Genomic DNA, 25,867 nt, shown 5'->3' on the forward strand with positions numbered 1-25,867 from the left:
CTTGAACAGGTATAAGCTATCGCATGAACAGAAGGGGTAAGAGCTTTAAATGTGCTTCCAAACTATTGCATGTGGGTCCTTGATATTGCAATTCCAAATGATTTATTCATACGTGTATGCACGTATGATTCGTTCTAGGAAAAGAAGAAAAGAAGAGTATGTGACATACAAAACAGTTATATCAACTTATTAAGATGGCAAGTTATTAATTTTAACATGGCACTAACACCGCTTTATTATTTTACCATTAACGTGTGGCCTTAATAATTGTAACAAATATTGTGAGAAAATTGTGTCTCTAGACTTGATGGGAAAAGAAAGTAGAAACGTACTATCTTAATAATTGTTACAAATATTGTGAGAAAATTGAGTCTCTAGGCTTATTGGGAAAATAAAGTAGAAACATGGCAATCATCAAATTAAGAGCCCGTTTGGTTTCCACATCACTCAATTTTCTTAACTCAGTTTTCAAAACTTATAACTAAAACTCAAAACTCATCCCTCATAACTCAATTCCCTCTTTCACTAAAAAACTCCAAAACTCCTTTTTGGTTTAAAAACTCAATCACATATCTCATTTTTTTAACTCAACTTTTTGTCAAAGCTGTGGACCCCACCCACTGACATTACACAGTGGTGAAACTGTTCCCTACCCACATGAACATACTTTTCTTCTTTTCTTTTTTTCCTCTCTCTCATTTTATCCCATCAGAAAACCACCTTCTTCTTCCCTCACCTCCCACATCAACGCACAAGCACAGCAAAATAGGTCCCCTTCTTCTTTTTGATTTTCCTTCATTTTTTCAATTTCAGTTTTTTACCCACAATACCCATTTAACACACCTCTTTCTAAACCATGATTTTACGTCAAAACCCTCCGCTGAACTAGGATTGTGGTCAGGAGCAGTGAGCACAAAGCAGTGAAAACCATGCCATACTTCCCTTGCCTCTCACATCAATGCACGTGCACGACATGTTCTTTTCTTCTGTTTGATCTTCTTTCTTTTTTCAATTTCAATTTCAGTTTTAGTTTCATACCCTCAATTTTCTCTGTATCTCCCCTCCTCAATCTGTATTTGATTTTTTTTTTTCTCTCTTTTCTGTTTTTTTCTTAGTTGTTTTTGGTTGGTTTAAATCGGTGGTTATTGGGTTTAAAGTGGTGGGTTGTTTTAGTGGTTGCTAGGTTCGGATTGGTGATGGTGGGTTTTGGTGGTGGTCATTTGGGTGTTGGCTGGGTCTCAGTTCCAGTGGTGGAGGCGTGGCTTGAATTGGTTGGGGTTGGGTTAAATCGATTGGTGCTGGTTTTGTGTTTTGGTAGTGTGGATCGACAGTTGGTTTTGTGGGTTGATTTTGGTGTTTTGGCGGTGGCTGAGTTTCAATTTCACGGTGGTTGTTGGTGGCACTGGGTTTGTTGTGGTGGTGCTTGCAATGGTAATACCAAACAGGCTCTGAACTGACATGACAACACACAAGCTATGGGCCCCACAGAGTCCGAATATTTACGTTGGTGCTACTGAGTTTCCTATCTCAGTTTTTGAAAATGCCCATTTGTTGTTTCCTATTTCTATCACTCTAACTCAAATTTTTGAGTTTTAAGTGATGGAAACAAGGGTTGAAAACCAAGCCAAACAAGAATTTTTTGTGGGATCCATGTGTTTTGAGAACTCAATTATGAAAACTAAGTGATATGATCCAAAAACACTCTCATCCAAACAGGCTCTGAGTAATTATGGTAGGCCAGGTGACTGTGGCTCTTTCGTGGGTTGGTTAAATTTTTTGAATCATGTCAATTGTTGTAAGGGCAAATTGGACTTCCCCCCCCCCCCCCCTTAAATATAGGATAGTTGCAATGTCCTCATTTAGTTTAAAATCTAGTAATGTTCTCTCCTTATCTTTTTGTAACGAATACCTTACCTTATTTGTTGGTACTTTTTGGTCAAATTAATGAAAAAATTCATTCTTTTTGAAAACTATGTTTGGACATACACGTCAATATCTTTAATACCCTCTAATAACATACATCAGAGGTATGAACACATCACAAACACAGTAAAACATAACACGCACAATTTGAAGGGTTATCAAACCGTGGAGATAACTTTTTGAGACAACACATCCATAACCAAAAGATTCTTCCCTCTAATTACTTGATGGGTGGGTATGTGTGACAGGAGGGGCTGGGGGGTGGGGGAAGGAGGGACACTAAGGAATCACACACATTTAGTAAAATTAATCAGGTGCTGAAAAAATTATGGTTACCTATGTGGTTTGGGGGGGGGGGGGGGGTGGTGGGGACAAACATAATTTATATCCTTACCAATGTCCCTTGACAAAAGCCAAGGAATTGAAGTGTAGTAATGGGATCCTCTATCAAAGCAACAAACATAACATTTGTCGACTGTCATCACTCTGAACTTCATTACCTCCATAGTGGAATATGTGAATCTTTTGCTGACAATCTAGAGCCATTCATTGTCACTTTGCCGTGACCTCATAGGTTCATATTTCTTGAAACTCGAGAGAAACACCACATTCCCAAACGGACCACCCCTCCTCCTTATCTCAAGTTTCCTCAATTAGTTTTGGACAACTTCCTAATACACATTGTAAACCCGGACTTAGTATTTTCTCATAGATTTTTGTCATTGCTAATTCCTAATGAACTCAAAAGTCAGGTGGATCAATAATTTTGCAAATGCAAGCTTCTGGAGTTTACTGCAAGTTTTCACCATTGCACCAATAGGGTCATTTGTCAGGTAATTAGCACAGTGCGTTATATAATTGAGATGTTGCTTGTGCGTGTCGGAATTATTTTGATCCTAACAAGTAGTGATAGGGTTTGCAAGTATGCTTGGGTGACAAATGAACTTTAGTTCAATTGGCACCTCTTTCTCTTATAAGGCTAGGTGGGAGGTGAGGTTGTTGGTTCATGTTAGAGATATATTAGACATATTAGTCTAGGGTCAAAGTCAATGGATACATGGTCCGGGTTGGTTTTGGGTTTTTGGGTCGGGTCACAAACCAGGTAGCAAAGCTGCTGATGTCATCCTATGATGTGTCGCTGATGTGGATGTGCTTGTGTGGCTACTGACGTGGAGTGATGATGTCATCAGATGACGTCAGGATGACATTAGCAGCAGTTTTTCAGCGTGTGGCAGGAGTGTGCGATGTTTACCGGCGAGTGGAGGAGAAGCCCAAAACTAGGGAGGCGTGTGTAAGGTCGGATGGAGGCCAAAATCTCCGGTTCTGTAGATCGGTGGACAAGGAGGCCGACAGGGTGGTGCGTGTCACTAAAGAAGATCTACGAGTGAGGATTCCGATGTGGCGTGTTGGAGATATTCTGGACTAACTGCAACGCGTGGCTAGGTTTCGGTTGACCGGATTTCTGGGTTTTCCTCACGGGAGGCTGAGGAGCACGTCTATGGGGTCGGTTTCGACAGGCGAAGGCTTGATGTGCACAGATCTGAAAAGTTAAGTCACGGCTTGCTTGGTTGTTGGATTTTGACACAACATAGAGCTATGGTTGCTGGGAGATGCCATGGAGTCTAGATCCAACAGACAAACATGTGTGACTTTTGATGGTGATGTGCATGTGAGAATCTTCTTTTGCTTGTTAGAGATGTTTGTTTGATGCCAACAACGAAACCTGGCTTTGATACCATGTTAAAATATATTATTAGCAACACGATTTGTTATACCATATTGTATATGCTAGAGTGGATGCAGAAGGGGATGCATAAAATAGGAACACCGAGAACACGAGGGTTACGTGGTTCAGTCTTAACAGCTTACATCCACGGATGAATCCCTTAAGAGCTACATCTTTATTATGTATAAGAGTGTAGTACAATAACCTGTGTTACAATGAACCCTAATATGAGTATATATAGACGACTAAACCCTAGACTACTAGTACAAGCAGGAGTGGGCTTGAGCCTATTACATTGGGCTAATATGTCTAATATATCTCTAACAGTTCAAAATCCATTAGCTATGCGTGTAGCTCTTTTTTTTTTTTTTTTTTTTTTGGTGTGGATAATCAACTTACTGGTTACTAATAAAAAAATGAAATGCTCAGATGACCAATTGGGTACGTGTGCTAGCACACGTATGGAGCGCTTCTTCTCTGAACTCTGAAGTCCTTTCAGGCATTTTGCATCGGAAAATCAGTGGATCTGTTCTAGCAAAAAACCAAGGCTTGTACTAATTAATGTGGCCTCAAAGGATGTGGCCTCAAAGGATTTTTGGCACATATCCTGGCCTTGACTCCTTTGGTATTAGTTTTCCTATTTTTTGTAAAGCTTTTACTAACGCTTCTTCTTGTTTTGATCCTTTTGTTTTTGTTGTTGTTGTTGTTGTTGTTGTTGTGTTTTTTTTTTTTTTTTTTTTTTTTTTTTAAGGAATACCATTAAGATGGCAAAATGAACACGCATATATGAATAGTGACTATAAAAGCGGATTGTTTTCACAAATTAGGGACAATTATAGCAAAGTCAATATATCATGAAAATAAAAATTTAATGTGCAAGATATGTTTTTCCTTTTTAAAGTAGGTAATGAGGAGAAATACTTTATTAATATAGGGTTTCGCTTACCTCCGATATTTTTTTTAACTAAAATCTCATTTTATTTTAATGAGAAATCGCCACATTACCCACTACCTAAATAAAATGTGGAGAAAAACTCATTACTATTTGCCATTGTATATTTAAAATAATAGGAGATGTTCAGTTAAAAATGTACTTGAGATAAGCCAAACCTATTAATATAATCTTAAGTCAAACTCTCAAAATGCTATGCAAAGAGTTTGGATACTAGTTCACTTTTATTTTTTTATTTTTTTTTAATTGTAGGAAAATACTAAAAAAATATATGAATTACCTCTTTCTTTTTTCTTCTTCTTTGGATTGGTAATACATCGGTTTACAAAACATACTAAAATTTACTATAAACCTAGCATTACTCTCTTACTTAACATATGGCCATAGGAGGGCAATCAATTAACGAGCAAAACTTAACAACCAAAAGTGTACAAAACCTCCATGGGGCTCCCCTTAAATATTTCAATAAGTATAAGAACACATCTTTTACAAATTTTTTTAAATAGAATTATTGATATAGTATATTGTGATTGATGTATAATAAAAATGATGTCAATAGTAAATCTAAGTGAAAGTGATGCTACTTTAATCACAACAAGCAATGTCAAAGCTAAGGGATAATTTGATATATATATATATATATATATATCTTTTATAGTATAAATTTTATTGAAAAAATATAAAAAGAAAATATTTCCTATTTTATTAATATTTTCTAAATTTCAAAATTTGTAAAAGAAAAACAAGGATAGGAAAAAAAAAGGAAAAAAAAAAAGAAGCAAAATTTTAGATTGAAGATAAAAAATAAAACAAAAAAACAAAAAAAACAAAAAACCAAAAAAAAAGTAAGAAGAAAGATTGTTACCTTTCGAATTATTATGTAGTAATTTATTATTTTCATAGAAATGAGTGTAAAGTAATTAAATTTAAAAATTATTACATAACAAGCTCCATAATTTAATATTTAATACTGTTTTCAAGTAAACTCTAAAGTTTTATATGCACAAAATAACAATATAATTAGATGAGAATTACAAAGTAAAATTTTGACTATAGAAAAATTACAATTAATATGTCTTATTCCTATATTAAAAATTTACAAAAAGAATATATTCTACATAAAAATATTGTTTATTGTCCATATATATGAATTGTGCGTGTGAAAAACATTAATTTATAGATGTTTCTGTTTATAGATATATGAAGACATATGTTAAAGTCTAATCCCGACTCAGTCAATAGTTTTGAAAAGTATCATATTGTTACCATTTTATAAAAGCTCCTCAATTGCTGCACCCCTCCAAAGCAAATAGGAACCACCGCCATGCATGTATGGTCATGAAAATGTGTGCACCATTGATGTCATCGAAAACAAGGAGTATTAAAAATGTATTTCCCTCCATCACAATTCACACCTATATAAACGTCTCTATATTCAATCGGCATCACCAAACTGAAGCCTCAACAATTCATTGCTATATATGACTTCCATGGCCTCTAGCGTCCACCTTCTCCTCCTCTTCGTCGTCCTTTCCGGTTCGGCCTCTGCCCGGTTTCCCCCAGAAGCTTGGACATCCCTTGAAGGAGATGAGGTTGTTCCTGTTACTGTGACTAATGTTACATTTCCAGGGACCAAATGGGTGGTTCTGATTGCTGGCTCCAGTGACTACGGTAACTACAGGCACCAGGTTGTTATTATTATTATTTTTTTCCCCCTCCAATAAATTTATTTTTGTCTATTGTTTTTATACTTGTGAGATTGTTATTTCTCAAGGAACTACTAATTTGGTTGTTTTCTTGATAGGTTAAACTATTAATTTGGTAATCGAATTGTTGGGCGAGGTTTAATGTGGCTTATCAATAATTATGTCAATTTAGTTCTTCAATTTTTAATATAAAACTAGTCGCTAACCCGTGCGATGCACGGGATAGTTAAACAAAATTTATAAACATTCACTTTTATTGGTACAATCATTTGAAAATAATTCTAACTAATACCCAAATGTAAGAGACACATTGACTTACTATTTAAAGTAGTCTTTTGAAGAATTTACACATATTGTGCAATTGAGCCTTAATTTCTCATCAACAATAAAAACATGGAAATTCAAAACATGGAAAGAAAATAAAAATTACAACAATTAATTCCATTATCTTTCATGCTATACTTTGTAATTGTACGGAATTAAGTCAACTCAATTTAAATAGTTGTAATAAAATTGGCTTATACTATTCTCTATTCTATAGAGATATGAACATATTGGATTTCTCAAACAATTACCGGTATTGCAATAAAATGATTTATTATTGAAAATAAGAAACAAAGAAAATCTATCTATAGTTTAAGAAACACAATATACTAAAATTAAAGAGATAAAATTTTCGGAGGATAAAATACTATAGATAATTTTAGAAACAGATTATACACTTAAAAGGGTTAGTAATTTATAGCACTTACCCCCCACTATTAGTATACAGACATCAAGTGCAGTCGTCGTAACCCTTTGAAAGAACCTTCCCCTATTGGACCCTATCAAAAAAAAAAAAAACACCCAATTAACAAAATTGATCCAAAAGGGTCTAAAAAGCACACAAAATCAATTCAAAAACAAAAATATGAGACAAAGTAATTACTTTCCGCTGCCAATGAAATCGTCTTTTGTATTGCTGTTCCAAACTGCAACACTTATCTCTCTAAGGCCTTCAATTAACGAAAACACAAACTTCTCTTGGAATATCGGAGTATTATGACCATCTATACACACACACACACACACAAAACAAAATCAGCATAACTCACTATAACTCTATAGAAGCCTCAAAAATATAAAGAGAAATTAAAGGAGTTGAATTTGATATTTATGTTTGGAGAGAGAGAGTTTGCAGAAACTGTGGCTTTATATTTCTTAACTTGAGAGAGGGGTAAGGTTGCTAGGGTTTTGAGGTGTTATAATGTTTTTATTTTTATTTTTTATTTTTTAAATATTGTGCTGACGTGAAAAAATGTGGTGCCAGCAGAGACTTCGGTTTTATATATATATATATATATATATATATAGATTAATATCATCTTTCACTCTCTATTTAAATAAAATTGATATATTTTTTTAGAAACTAAATAAAATCAATATACATTTTAGTATTTTCAACATAGATATATAGGATTCAAATATTCCCCTCTCCCAGCCATTGAATTATAAAAAAAAAAAAAAATTAAATTTTACAACGTATTTATTGTTGTTGAAATCCATTAATCACATATTCACGTTCATTGGTACACTAGTTTGTAGACTTTATGTAGTAAAAATTATAGTATCGACCTTTACCATTTATTCAAACAACACAACTCGGGACATAATCTTTATAACGACGCCTTTTCATAATTTGTAGAGGGGTTAAATTGTAATTGCAACATCATTTTCTCGTTGCTCTTACCACTTGCATCATTTTTATGGTATGCCACGCCAATCATAGAATGATATGAATATATTTTGTATTATTATTATTGATGATGCCGGAAATAATACCACCAGTGAGTCACACGTTCCTCGTACGATCGCAAATGGCACCTGCACAACGAAAAAGGAATAACCTAGCGGGGAGTACCGGTGTGGTACCGGCCAAACACCCTCCGAAGGTTAAGTTAGAATTATTCTCACTGCTCTAGAGTGCTAGAGAGGGTAAATTATGCGTACCTTGGTTTGTGAGGGTGCTTGGGTTCTTATAGTAGCGAGGGCTGCCCCTCTTTTCCTTGGAGTAGAAGTCTTTTCCTTATAGGAGTCTTCTTGGGCGTATTTTACGGGATTCTTTCCATATAGGAGTCCTTAGGTTTCATGAAACGTGGGGAGCAAGTTATTTACTTATACACGTAAACGTGCAGAACAAACATTCCATAGATTGACGCCGTCAGTTTATGTTATCCCGTCAGTCTATGTTTATCCCGTCAACTTCAGGATGTTCAGCTTTATGTGGAGTTCTTTACTTCAGGTCCCCGTCAGCCTTGAAGGAATGGTGACGGCAAAACCATCTCGTCACCCTTGTCAAGTCTGTACCGTCACCTTTGTCAAGTCTATACCGTCACCTTTGTCTACCTAATTTTATCCTCATCACTTGCCCCCTACTCCATACCTCCGTCAGACTGTGCACTGACGGGTTATGGAGTTTGTTTTCAAAAGAGGCAGGGATATCGTTCGCGTAGTTCTGTGCATTTAATGCCTTGGACAGGTGGCTCGTTCCTATTGGCTTCGCTTCTGATGAGACGTCGCTTCGTCTTCCGCGCCATTTTTTCCATATATAAATAGCACTTTCCAGTCATTTTTCACTATTTCAACCTTGCTGATCTTGTGGAGAGAAAGACCGTCGCCCACCTTTCGTCAGCTTCACTTCCGTCGGCTTTATCCGTTGCTGTCTTTAGAGTCATCTAGAAGGCCTCCATACCGGTAAGTTTTCATCTTCTCTCTCCTTCCTTTTTTTTTTCTTTTTTATTTTTTGCCTCATTAGTGAGGCCGTTAACCTAGGTACTTAGTTTCAACCCGTCACTTGTAGGTAGTCAGATGTCAAGTAACGCGTCTTGTGACGAGTTGTCAGTCCGCGAAGGAGCGGGCTACGATGAAACCTTTGGTTCTGGAAACGAGTCAGACTTCTCCCTCCCGTCAGAGAGAGAGTCGTCAGCCAAATCTCCTGACGGCGATGAGAGTTTTGCTGAGGGAGATGAGGATGAGGGAAGAGGGGATGAAAACGACGGGGGTGAAATGGATGTTGACGGAGAGGATAGTGACGGGGATGAGAGATCTAGTGAAGGAACCTCGGAGGGTCCCGGAGATAACCGTCCCTTCATTCTTCCTGAGGATTGGGCCGTCAACAAATTTTTGCCTAGGATGAGTGGTAAAGTTTTTAGGGAGTTACGGGTTCGTTATCAAATCCCAGACCACATCCCTATCTGTCTCCCTAGAGAGGGTGAGAGGTGTTACTCCGGGAGGACAGCTGACGTCGACATGTATGATGCCATGTTTGCTGCGGGCCTGAGGTTACCGTTGACGGCTCTACACCGTCAACTTGCTGATTTCCTTGGAATATCCGTCACCCAGGTTGCCCCAAACGCCTGGAGGACTTTTATAGGAGCTGAAATCCTATGGGGCAGTCTTAGTGGAGGATACCGTCAGCTTACACTAGGAGAATTCTTTTATTGTTATAGGCCTTACCACATCGCCTCGTCTAAGGGGACATACCACTTTAATGCCCGGGAGAAAGGGCTACGGCTAGTGTCAGATATGCCAGACTCAAATAGGAACTGGAAGAATAGGTATTTTTTTGTTGAAGGGACGGATTGGGTTTGCCGTCAGGAGGAGTGGGCGACGATGCCCCGCGATTATTTTGACAACACTTGGGCCTTTGTCAGGGATTCAGGTTAATCCCGTCAACTATAAGGCTCGTGTGTTTTTTGAGGCGACGGTACTAACACTTCTTATTTCTTTCAGCTTATACCCGTTCGCACATAACTGACGAGCAGGAGGAGTTCATCCAACGGATTCTAGAAATCCCTTTGGAAGACCGTAAGTGCAGGGATTTGATCACCCTTGACACCCTTCACTTATACTGTGGGGGTCCGGATCCGTCAGCGGAAGCTCGTAGGTTGGAAGAGTTTGCGCGCCGACGTGAGTAGACTTTTATTTTCCCGTCAGTTTAATTTTTCCGTCCCTTTCCCCAACAGTCTTTCTTGTGTTGCAGAGATGGAATCCGCGAAGCAAAGGATACGGGCCGCCGCAGCTTGTCAGAAGGAAGAGAGGAAGGCTAAGGAGGCAGGGGGGGAAGCCTCGTCAACCCCCAAGGCCGTCGCCAAAGCGGTGAAGAGGAAACCCGACGGGAGTGACGGCCGTCCATCAAAAAAGACTGCCGTCACTCCTGTAGACGAACCATTGAAGGAAAAGTCCCCTCCGAAGCCTAGCCATGGCGCGGGAAAGGGGGTGATGACTTCCACTGGTCCCGTTAACGAGGGTCCGTGCCGTCTCCTAACCCACAAGGAATATGCCGTCGGGGAGGTTGAATCTTTGATAAAACCGACGGACGTGGAGCCCTGTGACCAGGTGGGGACGGAGGATTTAGGGGCGTCGGCCCTCTTTGATCTCTCCAGGGTAGGTTTCTCACATTTTTGGGTTGAACATGCCTTATCTTGTTTTGGTATACTTTTTAACTGACGGATATGTTCTTTTAGGCCTTGGTTCGTGTCAAGGCCCTTCGTGACCGTTGTGTGGCGAAGGAGGGGGTCGTCAGCCGAGTTCGTAGCCACAACACGAACTTGTTGAATCAGCAGGCTCAGTACAAGGAAGCCGTCCGTATCCTTAACCAGGAGCTGCAGGAGGTTAAGGAAAAATTGACGGCGGTCAGTGGCCAGAATGACAAGCTCCAAGGAGAGGTGACGGCTCTGGGGGAGAAGTTACAGACGGCGGAGACTGACGCGATTAGAGATTTCAAAGCGTCGCAGTCTTTTATCGACTCATGTGGTCAGTATTACGGCACTGGGTTTGATGATTGCCTTCGACAGGTTGCGTCGGCCTTCCCGGAGCTGGACTTGTCTGGGATTACAATGGATGATGGAGACGACGGCTCTCCTCAGCCCGACCCTACTCCGGAGCATGACGGCAGTGTAGTCCTGGCACAGCCTGCTGCTAATCCTACAGCTTCTGATTCTCCAGCTGTGATCGTGGATGTTGAAGACCATCAGGCTGACGGCGACCCTGCTGACGTTCCTGCTGCTTAATTGTAGCTATGTACAAAACAGTTGTTTTTTTTAAATTTTTTGGACAACAGTTGTAATTTTTAAACAGTTGTAGTTTTAAACCATGTTTAAGTGCCCTTGTCGTTTATGTACAGTTGCACATGTATTTCATTTCCGTAGCTTTTATCTCTCTTTATTTTAGACGAAATTTTGGTAAAAATTCCCGTCTGTTTGGCATACGTCAGTTCTTTGAACTGTTGAAAACTCCGTCAGCTTTATGATCGTCGGTTTACAGCTCTTGGTTGGTCACACCTTTTTAAGTCGTCAATCTCTTATGACCGTTAGTTTTTTTTTTTTTTTTTTTTTTTTTTAGTTTTAGCCTTTTCGGACCGTCATTTTTTCGGCCTTGGCCTTGATGTCTTGACACCTTTTTGGTCCGTCAGTTTTTAGGCGTTGATGTCTTTTGACATCTTTGTCGGTCCGTCAGTTTTGAGGACCTTGTCCATATGATGGTTGCTCCATCTTATTGGACCGTCAGCCTTTTAGCTTTTAGCCTTTTCGGACCGTCAGCTTCTTGGCCTTGGCCTTGATGTCTTTTGACATCTTTTTGGGCCGTTAGTTTTTAGGCGTTGATGTCTTTTGACATCTTTGTCAGTCCGTTAGTTTTGAGGACCTTGTCCATATGATGGTTGCTCCATCTTATTGGACCGTTAGCCTTTTAGCTTTTAGCCTTTTCGGACCGTCAGCTTCTTGGCCTTGGCCTTGATGTCTTTTGACATCTTTTTGGGCCGTCAGTTTTTAGGCGTTGATGTCTTTTGACATCTTTGTCGGTCCGTCAGTTTTGAGGACCTTGTCCATATGATGGTTGCTCCATCTTATTGGACCGTCAGCCTTTTAGCTTTTAGCCTTTTCGGACCATCAGCTTCTTGGCCTTGGCCTTGATGTCTTTTGACATCTTTTTGGGCCGTCAGTTTTTAGGCGTTGATGTCTTTTGACATCTTTGTCGGTCCGTCAGTTTTGAGGACCTTGTCCATATGATGGTTGCTCCATCTTATTGGACCGTCAGCCTTTTAGCTTTTAGCATTTTCGGACCGTTAGCTTCTTGGCCTTGGCCTTGATGTCTTTTGACATCTTTTTGGTCCGTCAGTTTTTAGGACCTTGTGTTATGGACTTAGTCGTGTTAGGATGTGAAATTAGTGGACCGTAGAAAGAATAAATACTCCAGCAATTTCTGAATAAACTCCTCTTATTGGCATGCATTTAAATAAAAGTAATTAAAACCGAATCCTGCCCTTCGGGCTAAAAAGTATTTGTTGCAAAAAAAAGAAAAAACTAAAGTAAATGATAAATCCAAGGAGTAAAACTAAAGTTTGCTGGAATAAAAAAATAGGTCGGTCTTCATGCTGTCGCTCCTATTGGTAATACTTCCGTAGGTGTTCGGCGTTCCATGGGTGTGGTAGCTTCTGTCCTTCCAATGTCTCTAGGTGGTAAGTACCTTTTCTCTGCCATGATGTAACTCGGTAAGGTCCTTCCCAATTGGGGCCGAGTTTCTCTTGAGTAGGGTCCCTAGCGACACCCATGACCTTTCTAAGAACAAGGTCTCCAACTTGAAAGTCTCTATGTCGGACTCGAGAGTTGTAGTGTTTGGCCATGCGGTCCTGGTACCTAGCGAGCCTTTGTTCTGCTGCTGCTCTGATCTCGTCCACTAGGTCGAGCTGTAGTCGCATAGCCTCGTCGTTTTTGTTCTCATCATGGTTGTGCACCCTGTAGCTTGTGAGTCCAACTTCGGCTGGGATAACTGCTTCGCCTCCGTACGTTAGCCGGAACGGTGTCTCTCCCGTGGGTGTCCTTGCCGTCGTCCTGTATGCCCATAGTATACTTGGTAATTCTTCGGGCCATATACCCTTTGCCCCCTCGAGCCGAGTCTTGATAAACTTGAGCAAGGATCGGTTCGTGACTTCGACCTGTTCGTTAGCTTGAGGGTGGGCGGGGGAGGAGTAGTGGTTCTTTATTCCTAACTGTGAGCAAAAATCCCGAAAGGAGTCGTTGTCGAATTGTCTCCCGTTGTCCGAGACAAAGACTCTAGGAATGCCAAACCTGCATATGATACATCTCCAGACAAAGCTCCGCACGTTCTTTTCTGTAATCGTTGCCAAAGCTTCAGCTTCCACCCATTTTGTGAAATAGTCGATGCCTACTACCAGGAATTTTAGCTGTCGTACGGCTGTAGGGAATGGTCCCATAATATCTAATCCCCACTGTGCGAACGGCCATGGGGCTGTCATCGGGGTCAGCTCTTCGGTTGGTTGTCTAATAATATTGCTGAACCTTTGGCATTTGTCGCAGGCCCTGACATAGGCTTCGGCGTCCTTCTGCATGGTGGGCCAATAATACCCTGCTCGCACAAGCTTGTGTACCAACGATCTAGACCCTGAGTGGTTTCCGCAGATTCCTTCATGTACTTCTCTCATGACGTAGTCTGCCTCTTCCGTACCCAAGCATCTCAGATATGGTCGGGAGAAACCTCTTTTATACAGGACGTCTTTTATCAGGACGAACCTCGCCGCCTGGACTTTAAGTTTCCTTGCGGCTTCCTTCTCGTCTGGTAAGACCCCGTTTTTTAGGTACGAAACTAACGGCGCTGTCTAGCTACTGTCGGAGCATATTTCCTGCTTGTTGTTGAGATCTATTAGCGGGGAAAGCTGTACGAAAGAGAGTACATTACTAGGGATGACCATTTGTTCAGCTGAAGCGGCCTTCGCGAGACGGTCGGCTCTCTCGTTTTCTTCTCTGGGAATCTGGACGACTTTGGCTTCTAGGTCGCCCACCCTCGTCCTTACTTCATCAAGGTACCTTTTCATCTTTTCGCCCTTGCAATCGTAGTCTCCGTTTATTTGGTTAGTGATGACCTGTGAATCGCAATAGATGACTACCCTCGCGGCTCCTGCTGCTTTAGCAAGGTCAAGCCCCGTTATCAGAGCCTTATACTCCGATTCATTGTTGGTGGCAGGGAAGTCGAGACGGACCATACATTCGATGGTGTCTCCTTCGGGAGATAGTAGCACAATGCCGGCCCCTGCGGCTTGCCTGTTGGACGATCCGTCCGTATATATGCTCCATTGAGGGGACTCTGCTGCCCCCTTGTCTTCGTTATGAGTGAACTTAGCTATAAAGTCGGCGACGATCTGTCCCTTGATGGCGGTCCGCGGGCGATACAGAATGTCAAATTCGCTCAGCTCTATAGCCCATAGCGCCAATCGTCCCGCGGCCTCGGGACTGCTCATTGCCCGTCGTAAGGGCTTGTCAGTCAGGACGTTTACAGTATGAGCTTGGAAGTATGGTTTGAGTTTACGGGCTGCCGTAACTAATGCGAAGGCAAGTTTCTCCATGGGCGGGTATCTTTCTTCGGCACCGTGAAGCGCTCGGCTTGCGTAGTACACGGGTTTTTGCACTTTCTCTTCTTCTCTGACCAAGGCCGCGCTAACGGCTGCGGGGGAGACGGCTAGATAGAGGAAAAGTTCTTCTCCTGGCTGCAACGGGCTTAGCAATGGTGGGGAGGAGAGGTAAGCCTTCAATTCTTCGAAGGCTTGCTAGCATTCGTCAGTCCACTCGAAGGATTTCTTTAATGTTCGGAAGAAGGGCAAGCATTTGTCCATCGCCCTTGACACGAACCTATTCAGCGCCGCTATCTTTCCATTGAGGCTTTGCACCTCCTTCACATTTCTTGGTGGTGCCATATCCATAATGGCCCGGATCTTGTCCGGGTTTGCCTCGATTCCCCTTTGAGATACCATGAATCCCAAGAATTTTCCTGCCGTCACTCCAAAGGCACATTTCCCCGGATTGAGCTTCATGTTGTAGGAGCGAAGTGTGTCGAATGTTTCTTTGAGAACTCCTAGATGATCTTCCTCCCTTCGGCTTTTGACTAGCATGTCGTCTACGTAGACCTGGACATTCCTCCCAATCTGTTGCGCGAACATTTTGTTCATGAGCCTTTGGTACGTTGCGCCTGCGTTCTTCAGGCCGAAGGGCATGACCTTGTAACAGAAGAGGCCTTGGCTGGTCACGAACGACGTTTTCTCCTGGTCGGCTTCGTGCATTCGGATTTGGTTGTACCCCGAGAAAGCGTCCATGAAGCTCAGCAACTAGTGTCGGGCTGTAGAGTCTACTAGGACATCAACCCTCGGGAGGGGGTAGTTATCCTTGGGGCAGGCCTTGTTAAGGTCGGTGAAGTCCACACACATCCGCCATTTCCCGCTCGCTTTTTTGACCATTACTACATTTGCTAACCAGTCGGGATAGTATACTTCCCTAATGAAGCTCGCTTCCTGGAGCTTTCTGACTTCCTCTGCTATGACTCGGTCTCGCTCGGGGGCAAACACCCTCTTCTTTTGTCTGATAGGTGGAAAGGCGGGCGACACATTCAACCTGTGCACCATGACTGAAGGATCTATTCTCGGCATATCTTCATGACCCCATGCGAATACGTCTTGATTGTGTCTGAGGAAGGTTATGAGCTCCTGACGGATCGTGGGGTTAGCGAGCGTTCCAATTTTGGTCGTCCGGCCAGGATCGGAACTGTCAAGGGGTATCTCTTCTAACTTCTCAACCGGCTCCGTTACCGTCCGGTGCTCTTCTATACTTAAAGCCTGAACCTGATCCTCCATTTCCATCATGGCTATGTAGCATTCGCGCGCGGCCATCTGACTCCCGCGCAGCTCCCCTACTCCGTAGTCAGTTGGGAACTTTATCATCAGGTGGTAAGTGGAGGTTACCGCCTTCCATGAGTTGAGCGTGGGTCTCTCGAGGATAGCGTTGTAGGCTGACGAGCAATCAACTACCAAGAATGTCACGTCCCTGGCTATCTGTTGAGGGTAATCACCTACAATTACGGATAATGTGACTGCGCCCAGTGGGAATACTCGGCTCCCGCCAAAGCCAACAAGCGGGGCATTTGTTGGGATCAGTCGCTCCTTGTCGATCCTCATCTGCTGGAATGCTGTGTAGTACAAGATATCTGCTGAACTGCCATTGTCGATCAGCACCCGGTGCATATTGTAATCTCCTACACGCAAGCTGACGACGAGTGCGTCGTCATGTGGATGGTGAAGGCGTCGCGCGTCTTCTTCCGAGAATCCGATTATGGGACCCTCTCTCTGTGCTATCTTTGGTACGACTCCCGTCAGCTGAACATTTTGTACCATCCGAAGATAGGTCTTGCGGGCCTTCTTGGATGACCCGGCGGCAGTCGTTCCTCCTACGATCATCCTTATATCTCCGATCGGGGGCCTCGGACGCTCATTGTCTCGTCGGGGACGTTGGTCTTGTTCGGGGGGATCCGTTTTCTCCTTGCTAACGAATCTCTGCAGCTTTCCTTGTCTGATAAGGGCTTCAATCTGCTGCTTGAGGTCATAGCAATCAGTTGTGTCGTGGCCGTGGTCGCGGTGGAATCGGCAATACTTATCCCGGGAACGTTTGTTGGGGTCGCTTTTCAGTTTTCCCGGGAACGTCAGAGCCTCTTCGTCCTTAATTTGCATAAGGACTTGATCTATCGGGGCTGTTAGCGGAGTGAAGCTCGTGAACCTTCCCCCTAGGGGCTTAGGGCGCCTTTCGTCCCTTCGGTCTCCTATTCTTGCCTTCTTTCGGCCTTGGTCCTGCCGATTGTCTTCCTGCCTTTCTCTTTTCTTGGGCCTCTCTTCCCGAGCTAACAGCGCATCTTCAGCGTTCATATACTTTGTGGCGCGATAAAGTACTTCCGACATGGTTTTTGGGTCGTTTTTGTATAGGGAAAACAAAAACTTACCCTTCTTCAAGCCATTCGTGAATGCCGCAACAAGTATCTTATCGTCGGCTTCGTCGATCGAGAGTGCCTCTTTGTTGAAGCGGGAGATGTAGGCTCTTAAAGTTTCATCTTCTCGCTGCTTCATACTCATCAAGCAAGCCGTAGACTTCTTGTATCGATGGCCTCCAATGAAGTGTGCGGTAAACTGAGCGCTGAGCTCTTTGAAGGTGCTGATGGAGTTTGGCATCAGTCGGCTAAACCAAATTCTTGCTGCGCCCTTCAGCGTTGTAGGGAAGGCCCTATACATGATGGCGTCCACAACTCCTTGAAGGTGCATTAGGGTCTTGAAGGTCTCCAGGTGGTCCAGTGGGTCCTTGACCCCGTCATAACTGTCTATCTGTGGCATGCGGAACTTACTTGGTAAAGGGTAGGTGTTGACGGTGGCGGTGAACGGCGAGTCAGTTCGGTTGACAAGGTCGTCAAGGTCGCTTGATACTCGTCCCTTGAGAGCATTCATCATAACCTCCATTTGTTCCTTCATGGCTTGCATCTCCGCGATAACAAGCGACGGAGTGGTTTCTGCGAGGGAGGGGATGCTTGTGTTTTGTCGTTCTGGTTTGCTCGGGGCGTTGCTGGCCTGGGGTCCTTCCTGGTTTCTTCTGTCGGCGCTGGTTCCTTCTTGATCTGTTTCATGGTCGTTGGGAGCTGCATTTTTTTGTCTCAGTTGCTCTTCTAGGTCGTGGTTTTGTTTGGTGGCGCTCCACGGCGGCGGCGAGTGTCCTCACCTGTCTTTCAAGCGCGGTCGTAGGGGCTTCTTCTTCTTGAACGTCGTTGGTGGTCGTCATTGAGCGAGTGAGTACCATGTAACTCTTTTGTCTGGGAAGCGAAAATGTGCTAAAACGTTTCCCACAGACGGCGCCAACTGATGATGCCGGAAATAATACCACTAGTGAGTCACACGTTCCTCGTACGATCGCAAATGGCACCTGCACAACGAAAAAGGAATAACCTAGCGGGGAGTACCGGTGTGGTACCGGCCAAACACCCTCCGAAGGTTAAGTTAGAATTATTCTCACTGCTCTAGAGTGCTAGAGAGGGTAAATTATGTGTACCTTGGTTTGTGAGGGTGCTTGGGTTCTTATAGTAGCGAGGGCTACCCCTCTTTTCCTTGGAGTAGAAGTCTTTTCCTTGGAGTAGAAGTCTTTTCCTTATAGGAGTCTTCTTGGGCGTATTTTACGGGATTATTTCCATATAGGAGTCCTTAGGTTTCATGAAACGTGGGGAGCAAGTTATTTACTTATACACGTAAACGTGCAGAACAAACATTCCATAGACTGACGCCGTCAGTTTATGTTATCCCGTCAGTCTATGTTTATCCCGTCAACTTCAGGATGTTCAGCTTTATGTGGAGTTCTTTACTTCAGGTCCCCGTCAGCCTTGAAGGAATGGTGATGGCAAAACCATCTCGTCACCCTTGTCAAGTCTGTACCGTCACCTTTGTCTACCTAATTTTATCCTCATCAATTATCATGATTCAAAATCCCTCTTCTTCATGTGGTTTTCGTGACAAGAATGTTGCCAGTGTTCTTGTGTTAGCTTTAGAGCTTAGGGAGAAAACAAGCGAGGTCATTTCTTGTTTGTAATTAATTGTGATATTTTTATTTATTTATTTATTAGTTCTTCTTTCTTTCCTCTTGCCTTTTATAACTTTTTCTTCTTCTTCTCAGGCTGATGTTTGTCATGCCTATCAAATCTTGAAAAGAGGTGGGTTGAAAGATGAAAACATTATGATGACATTGCTTTCGATCGAGAGAACCCTAGGCCTGGAGTTATCATTAACAGCCCTAATGGCTAGGGGTGTCCAAACAAAACCGGGAACCGACCCACCCGGCCAAACCGTCCGATCCGGCCCGAGAACCGGCCGACCCGACGCCGGTGACGGGTCGGCGGCGGATCTTTGCCCTCTGAACCCGAAAATGGCGGGACGGTTGGTGGGTTGAGGCTGAGAAACCGATTTTCAACCGACCCGACCGTATACTGACTGGAAAGCGCTGATTTTTTGTCCGATCTGAGGAGATCCGTTCGAGTTCAAGCGAGATCTCGTCGAGATTCGGCCTTGATCTCTTCGAGATCCGCCGAAATCTCGCCAAGATCCGGTCAGGTCTCGCCAAATCCGGTGGCTTTTGGCAAAATTCGGCAGTTTTTCTCACAACCCGAAACCGACCGAGGACCGATCTGCACCCGATGAAAATCCGACCACCCGAACCGACTCCGTTCACCGGTCGGCGGCGGGTCTGTGCATGAGAAACCCGAAGTGATCGGGTCGGTTTCGGGTTGGGCACAAACCCGACCCGAACCGACCCGTGGACAGCCCTACTAATGGCAGTGATGTGTATCATGGAGTGCCAAAGGTGATCATATTTATTTCCATAAGGTCTTATTCTTCTATTGCTAATCATTCTATGAGTTGTGATTTTCTAGCTCATGTGGTGGATATTCTTGTTGCGCATGCGGGATTATACTGGAAAACATGTTACTGCCCACAACTTTTTTTGCCGTAATCCTTGGAAATAGATCTGCCCTTACAGGGGGCAGTGGGAAGGTTGTGGATAGCGGTCCCAATGATCATATTTTCATCTACTACACTGATCATGGAGGTCCTGGCATTCTTGGTTAGTGGGATCTCTATGAATATACCTATTAAGAATTTGTAGCTGCTTGCTTCCACTGGGGAATATGAGTTTCTCTATTAAGTCCATGTCTTAGAAAGTTTAAATTATTATGCTACTAGGAAGAGAGAAGGAAAGAATGGTGCACCCACACACACTTGATTACTAAACTAGACAATTTGTTCGAATTGTAGGGGTGATAAAAACAAACTATAATGATACACCCACACACTTTGGTAGCTGAATGGATGTAACTTTTATAATTTGTTATGTTTGCCTTCAAGAGGGTGCAACTCTTCATGAAAGGGTACAAGGACGTTTATAAGTAGATCCCAAGTCTTCAAGTCATTCCACTAATACTAACAAAACTGTAACTTTTTTTCTCCCTAATCTTGGCACCAAAACAAATTTAACTTCCTATGATGTGAACTCAGCAACACTAATTTTGTTCATAGAAAATTCACAAATTACATAGAAGTCTCTATAAGCCTCGGAATCTCTTGAGAAGTCCAACTTGATGTAGTTCAACGATTACTCTAGGAATACAAATTTTCTCAACTTTTTTTTCTCAATTGTTGAGATATTGCTTCAATCACAACACGACATGTCAACTATGAAGAAAAAATTGAGTCCTTACGTTACTTGTAGTTTCAAACTTCAAATCATTATTCTTGTCTTCCTAAGCAGTTGGTCGGATCTTAAACTTGTTACAAAGGCATGCAACTCAAGAAATTAATCTGTGTTGTATGATGGGGAGAATTTATGTTTTTGAGAATTTTTTTTTCCTGGCAATTATAAACGATTTGATTACATGATCATTTTGAAATTCTCTTTTCCATATTGTAATTTTTAAGGGATGCCTACCCCTCCTTTTCTTGTTGCTGGAGACCTAATCAACGTTTTGAAGAAGAAGAACTCTACTGGGACCTATAAAAGCTTGGTATGTTATAAATTGAAGAATAAAAATCTTGTCTTTCATTCGTAGTGTTGCATATTGTACGATTTTAGACCCCTTAAAACACAAGTTGTTTAACTTAGTTATTTAGTCAAGTGATTACTTAGATAAATTATTCAGATCTAGGTTAACACAAGTAAATCATATCATGTAAATAATGCGGAAATATAAAGAACACAACGATATGATAGCGCAAGAAAACCAAACTGGTAAAAAATCTGGGAAGGATTTAACCTAACTATCCTCAAGGTAAAATAAATCCACTATGAAAGAATTGAAATTTATACAATAGAACTTAGATCACTAACATCCTATTGCTACCTCAAGTAGAAAACTTACTACCACGACCATGTGATAGCTCCGAGTCCATGGACTATTTCTTTCCTTGATCCACAACAACCACAAGTACTCCTACTTGTGACTTTGAGACTCCTTGTGACTTTGAAACTCCACTCAAAGGTTTCTTTAAGCTCTTGAAACAGCAACTGAAGAGATCATCAAATTATCAACATCAATCTTGATCTTGATAACCCTAAGTGTGTATAAAGGTAAATACCTCTAGATCTCACAAGAGATTCACACACACAGCATATCAACAACCTCTAAAACATGGTTAGGGTTTTTCCTTTTATACTTGAAGCAAAATATAAAACCCTACACGTCATATGGGCTTGGGTTGAGTTGGAAATTCTACAGAAAAAACAATTTCCACAAGGTTCGATCGATCAAGTCTAATTTTCGATCGATTGAGCCTTGCAGATTTAGTCCAATAAATTCTGCAATCACTTGATTCTAACTTTACACATAAACACACTTTGAGCAGCCTAAATCTATACTCTAAGTTTTGATCATGGTTTGCCAACATTACACATTGAAGTTCTAATACATTTAGATTCTAAAGTCTTAAAACCTAACACATATCATTCATTTCCTTGAGGCATACATCACAACTACTCTTTAGCGAGATGTTAACTTTTAGCTAGAATACTTATGAAATTGTAGGTCTTTTATCTTGAAGCTTGTGAGTCTGGAAGCATCTTAGAGGGCCTTCTTCCTGAAGGTATGAATATCTATGTAACTACAGCATCAAACGCAAATGAGAGCAGTTGGGGCCGGAACTTATTGCCCTGGAGATCATGTAAATCCTCCCCCCCCCCCCCCCCCCCCAGAATATCAAACATGTTTGGGTGACTTGTATAGTGTGGCTTGGATGGAAGATAGGTATGCACACTATTTGTATTAATTTGTATCGATCATGTTAGTTATATGAGAAAAAAAAAAGCAGCTTGCAAATATCAGGTTCACCTTGGGTTGATTATCTTTATTTGATCACTTCTGTTTAGGTGTTTTATTAGGCAAAACAAAAATTATATGTCTACACTTTTTTTTTTTTTTTTTGCTTGAAAGAAGTGTACTGTGTAAACCTTGATAGTGTTCAATTTATACTTGTTTGTGCGAGTTCTAAGTTCTAACAGTGTGAGTTTGTAAGCAGTGACAGACACAATCCGACGACAGAAACTTTAGAATAGCAGTACAAATTGGTAAGAACCAATTCTGCAATATTGTTATTGAAATTCTCAGGTCAATGAATTCTAGTTCAAGTAACACCTCCACTTTCCTTAATAATGGAATAAAGAGTAAAATGAGAGTTTGACACCCGTGTGCATGTCTAATTTACTAAGCTAGTTAGTGTAACTTACTAGTCTCATTTGAGATTGAAATTTTTAATTAGGTTCATTCTTCTTTCGACCTTGATAATTTAACTAACCTAACCACTTAATAGAAAAAAAAATTAAAGCTTTAATTTTTTTTATTAAGTTTAAAATGAAAAGAAATGAGTACCTTTCAAATTTTCATGACCTAATCTAACCGACAAAATATGTATGAAGAAATCAAATGGATTCTAACTGTAATCATTAGATCTCTTGTCTTGTAGAAAGAACAAGTCAAAATCACGATCAATTAATTTTTCAAATCTTCCTAATTTCCTTCATTTCAACAATGGATACAAATATAAGGATAAATCTTGCTATCATATCAAAAGTGTCTAGATGTTGTTCGTTCTCTTATTAATTGCTGATAACATTTTTTATTTCTATATGTTTGTTCACAGATTAAAGTGAGGACATTAAATAACAATTTTGCAGAAGGCTCTCATGTCATGCAATATGTGATATAGGTCTTAGCCAGGCCCATTTCTCCCTGTATATTGGTGCAAATGGTACCAACACTTTTGTGGATCCATCCGAAGACTACTTGTGGTCAACTTCAAAAGCTATCGACCAGCGAGATGTCGAGCTCATCCATTTTTGGGTTAAGGTTTGTTCTCCAACTCTTTTAATTTCTTGCTAAATTTATTTTAAGTGATGCTAAGGATACTAAATTTTTTACTACATAGACCTAAAAAATTTATATGTTAACCTTTAAACACAACACAAAAAAGATAAGAATTAATGATGCTAAGAATATTACAAATTTTATTACATAACTTTTACAAATTGATGTGTCAACTTTTAAACCCAATACAAAAAAAAAAGTAAGAGATTTAATTATTATGTTGTTGATTTGTTATCAATCATATTCATTGTCAAGTTAATTTGTACAATTTTTATATTAAAATAATAGTAACTTGACATTTTTTTTTTTAAATTATATTTTTTACATGACATAAATCAAATTTAATCATAGAGTTTCTAAACCTTAGGTAATAAAATTGATGGTAGCTTAATATTTTCCAATACAATACAAGGAGTTCTTGATTGTAAGGAACATGGGCAACTAGATGTAGTCCTTTTTTCTTGAAGTGAAATATTCATGCCCTAGTTGTAAATATATGAGCTCTCTTCCTCTAGGTCTCTATTATATAGTGGCCAAGCTTACATGTAACATTTTATATTTGGAAGCTGCAATCGTTTAATGTTGGCCTTTGTGATTTGAGCTTTTCTTTTCAAAATCTTTTTACGGTATGAAAAGGCTCCCGAAGGCTCTCTAAGGAAAGTAGAAGTTCGAAGGCAGATTGTTGAAGCATTGTCACATAGAATGCATGTAGATGGCAGTGTGAAACTTATTGGGGATGTTCTATTTGGAATTATGAAAAGTGATGAGATACTTAACACTGTTCGACCTACTGGGCAACCACGTACTTATTGATGACTGGGACTGCCTTAAGGGAATGGTAATGTTACCAAACCTCAGCCTCTCTTTTTAAGGATGATACCTTGGATTGAACTTAAGCTTTAATCCCCTATTAGAAAAGCTACACATTTTGTTAGTGACAACCCACAATTTAGTACACAAACTTTTAATTGCTACATTTGATCTTCTCAAATTTGAATTAAAATGAAAATGTTAAGAGTTCCATCCAAATTAACATATTTTGCATTTTTTTTTACTCCTAGTCCGTGTGGTTTGACCCAATAACAACTTAATCCAACAAAAATTTTCAATTTGACCTCAAAAGTTTGGATTAAAAATGAAATTCTAGAGGTAGTTGATGTATCAACGATTTTGTTTTAATCCAAATCTTAAGAGGTCAAAGTAACATTAGAAAATCTGTGAATTAAATTGTAATAGGACCAAAATACAAGATGGTAAATTATAATTTTTCATTTTTTAATTACTTCAAAAATAAAATAAAAATAAATAACTGGGAATCATTGACTGAGTATTTTAACTTCAATTAATAGTAGTTATTAACCTTTAGATGATCTATCATCTATAATGGTGTGTCCTGATTAATCATCTGTGTAGGTGAGGACTTTTGAGACACATTGTGGATCACTATCCCAATATGGGATGAAACATATGTGCTCTTTTGCAAACATCTGTAATGCTGGGATTAAGAAGGATCAAATGGATGTAGCATCGGCTCAAGTTTGTGTTAGCATTCCTTCTGGGCATTATAGCTCTTTGGAGAATGGATTCAATGTATAAATAAAGCATAATGCACAGCCTGAAAAGACCAAAACTTGAAATGTAGTAATCTATACTATGCACAAGTTTGTAACCTTACTGTATTTTGATCATAGTTCTTAGGATCACTTCACGTTAACAAAAATAAAACCTTTCTTGTTATACCAATAAAACAAAAGGCAGTTTTGTTATGCTGTTTTGGCCCTGTATCAATATAAATACAATGAGCACAATAGTCATTTTGGTTATTTCTCTAAACAGTGTTCCTTTTTGTTCTCTTTTTCCTTTTTAATATATTTTGTTGCTATTTAGCGAGCAGAGCTCTAACCTTAAAGCCAGACCGTCCATGTATCAACCTTCAAGGTTGTTTTGGGCCCAAATCCAAGTCTTGGTTAAGATTTTCTTCTGAATTTTTTAACTATCCAAAAAAAAACTGCTAAGAACATTTAAGAGGCTTTTTTTGACATCTAACGCAATTGGGCTTGAAAGTCGAGGCCCAAAATGGACTTGACAAGGCCAGCTTGGGCCAGAAAATGGACGAAAACGCAATAGGCTTGTCAACCCAATACAATCCAAGATGACGTAGGCCCACCTATGGGGCAATTGCATTGCTGAATAAGGAGCCCCAAAACCTATGTATTTCCAATGAACTTGGCCCAAGCCCCAGGAAAATTCAAAACCAAACCAAAGGAGGAATGGTCTAGTTGCAAATTCACATGTTGCGTGGAAAATGTAATATAATTATTTTATAAGAATATAACATAAAATTTATAGGTTAAATAATGTATGTATTATTTAATAGTATTTATATATTTATAAGTTTTATGTAATGGAACATATAATGTATTTTTGCATTTAACAATAACAATAAATAAATAAATATATATATATATATATATGTGTGTGTGTGTGTGTGTGTGTGTGTGTGTGTGGGGGGGGGGGGTGTTCGAGGGCTGAGGATGAAGTTGAAGAGTTGCAACATTGGTGTGGGAATGCCACGAGACACGGGCCCGAGGAGGAAGGTCACCCGAGGAGAGGAAGGGATGAGTCAAAGTACTCTGAGGCATTCCAAGTGGGAATGAGAATCTAAAGAGAGAGAATCAGTGGTCATCAGGGAAGTTTCTAGTTTAGTGTAGCCTGTTGCCTCCGCATTAAATGGTGGGCAATAATTTTATCAGCTGCATTGATGAGGAAGTGACTTAAACAGTATAAGTTACAGCTAAGCAGACTCCT

General features: G+C 40.7%; 1 pseudogene; it reads left to right on the forward strand.

The window, feature by feature from the left end:
• The first annotated feature begins 6,082 nt into the window (after nucleotides 1-6,082).
• LOC126716162 (vacuolar-processing enzyme-like) lies at nucleotides 6,083-24,757 on the forward strand (annotated as a pseudogene).
• The last annotated feature ends 1,110 nt before the right edge of the window (nucleotides 24,758-25,867 follow it).

Source organism: Quercus robur, chromosome 2 (assembly GCF_932294415.1).
Source record: "Quercus robur chromosome 2, dhQueRobu3.1, whole genome shotgun sequence".
Lineage (NCBI taxonomy): Eukaryota > Viridiplantae > Streptophyta > Magnoliopsida > Fagales > Fagaceae > Quercus > Quercus robur.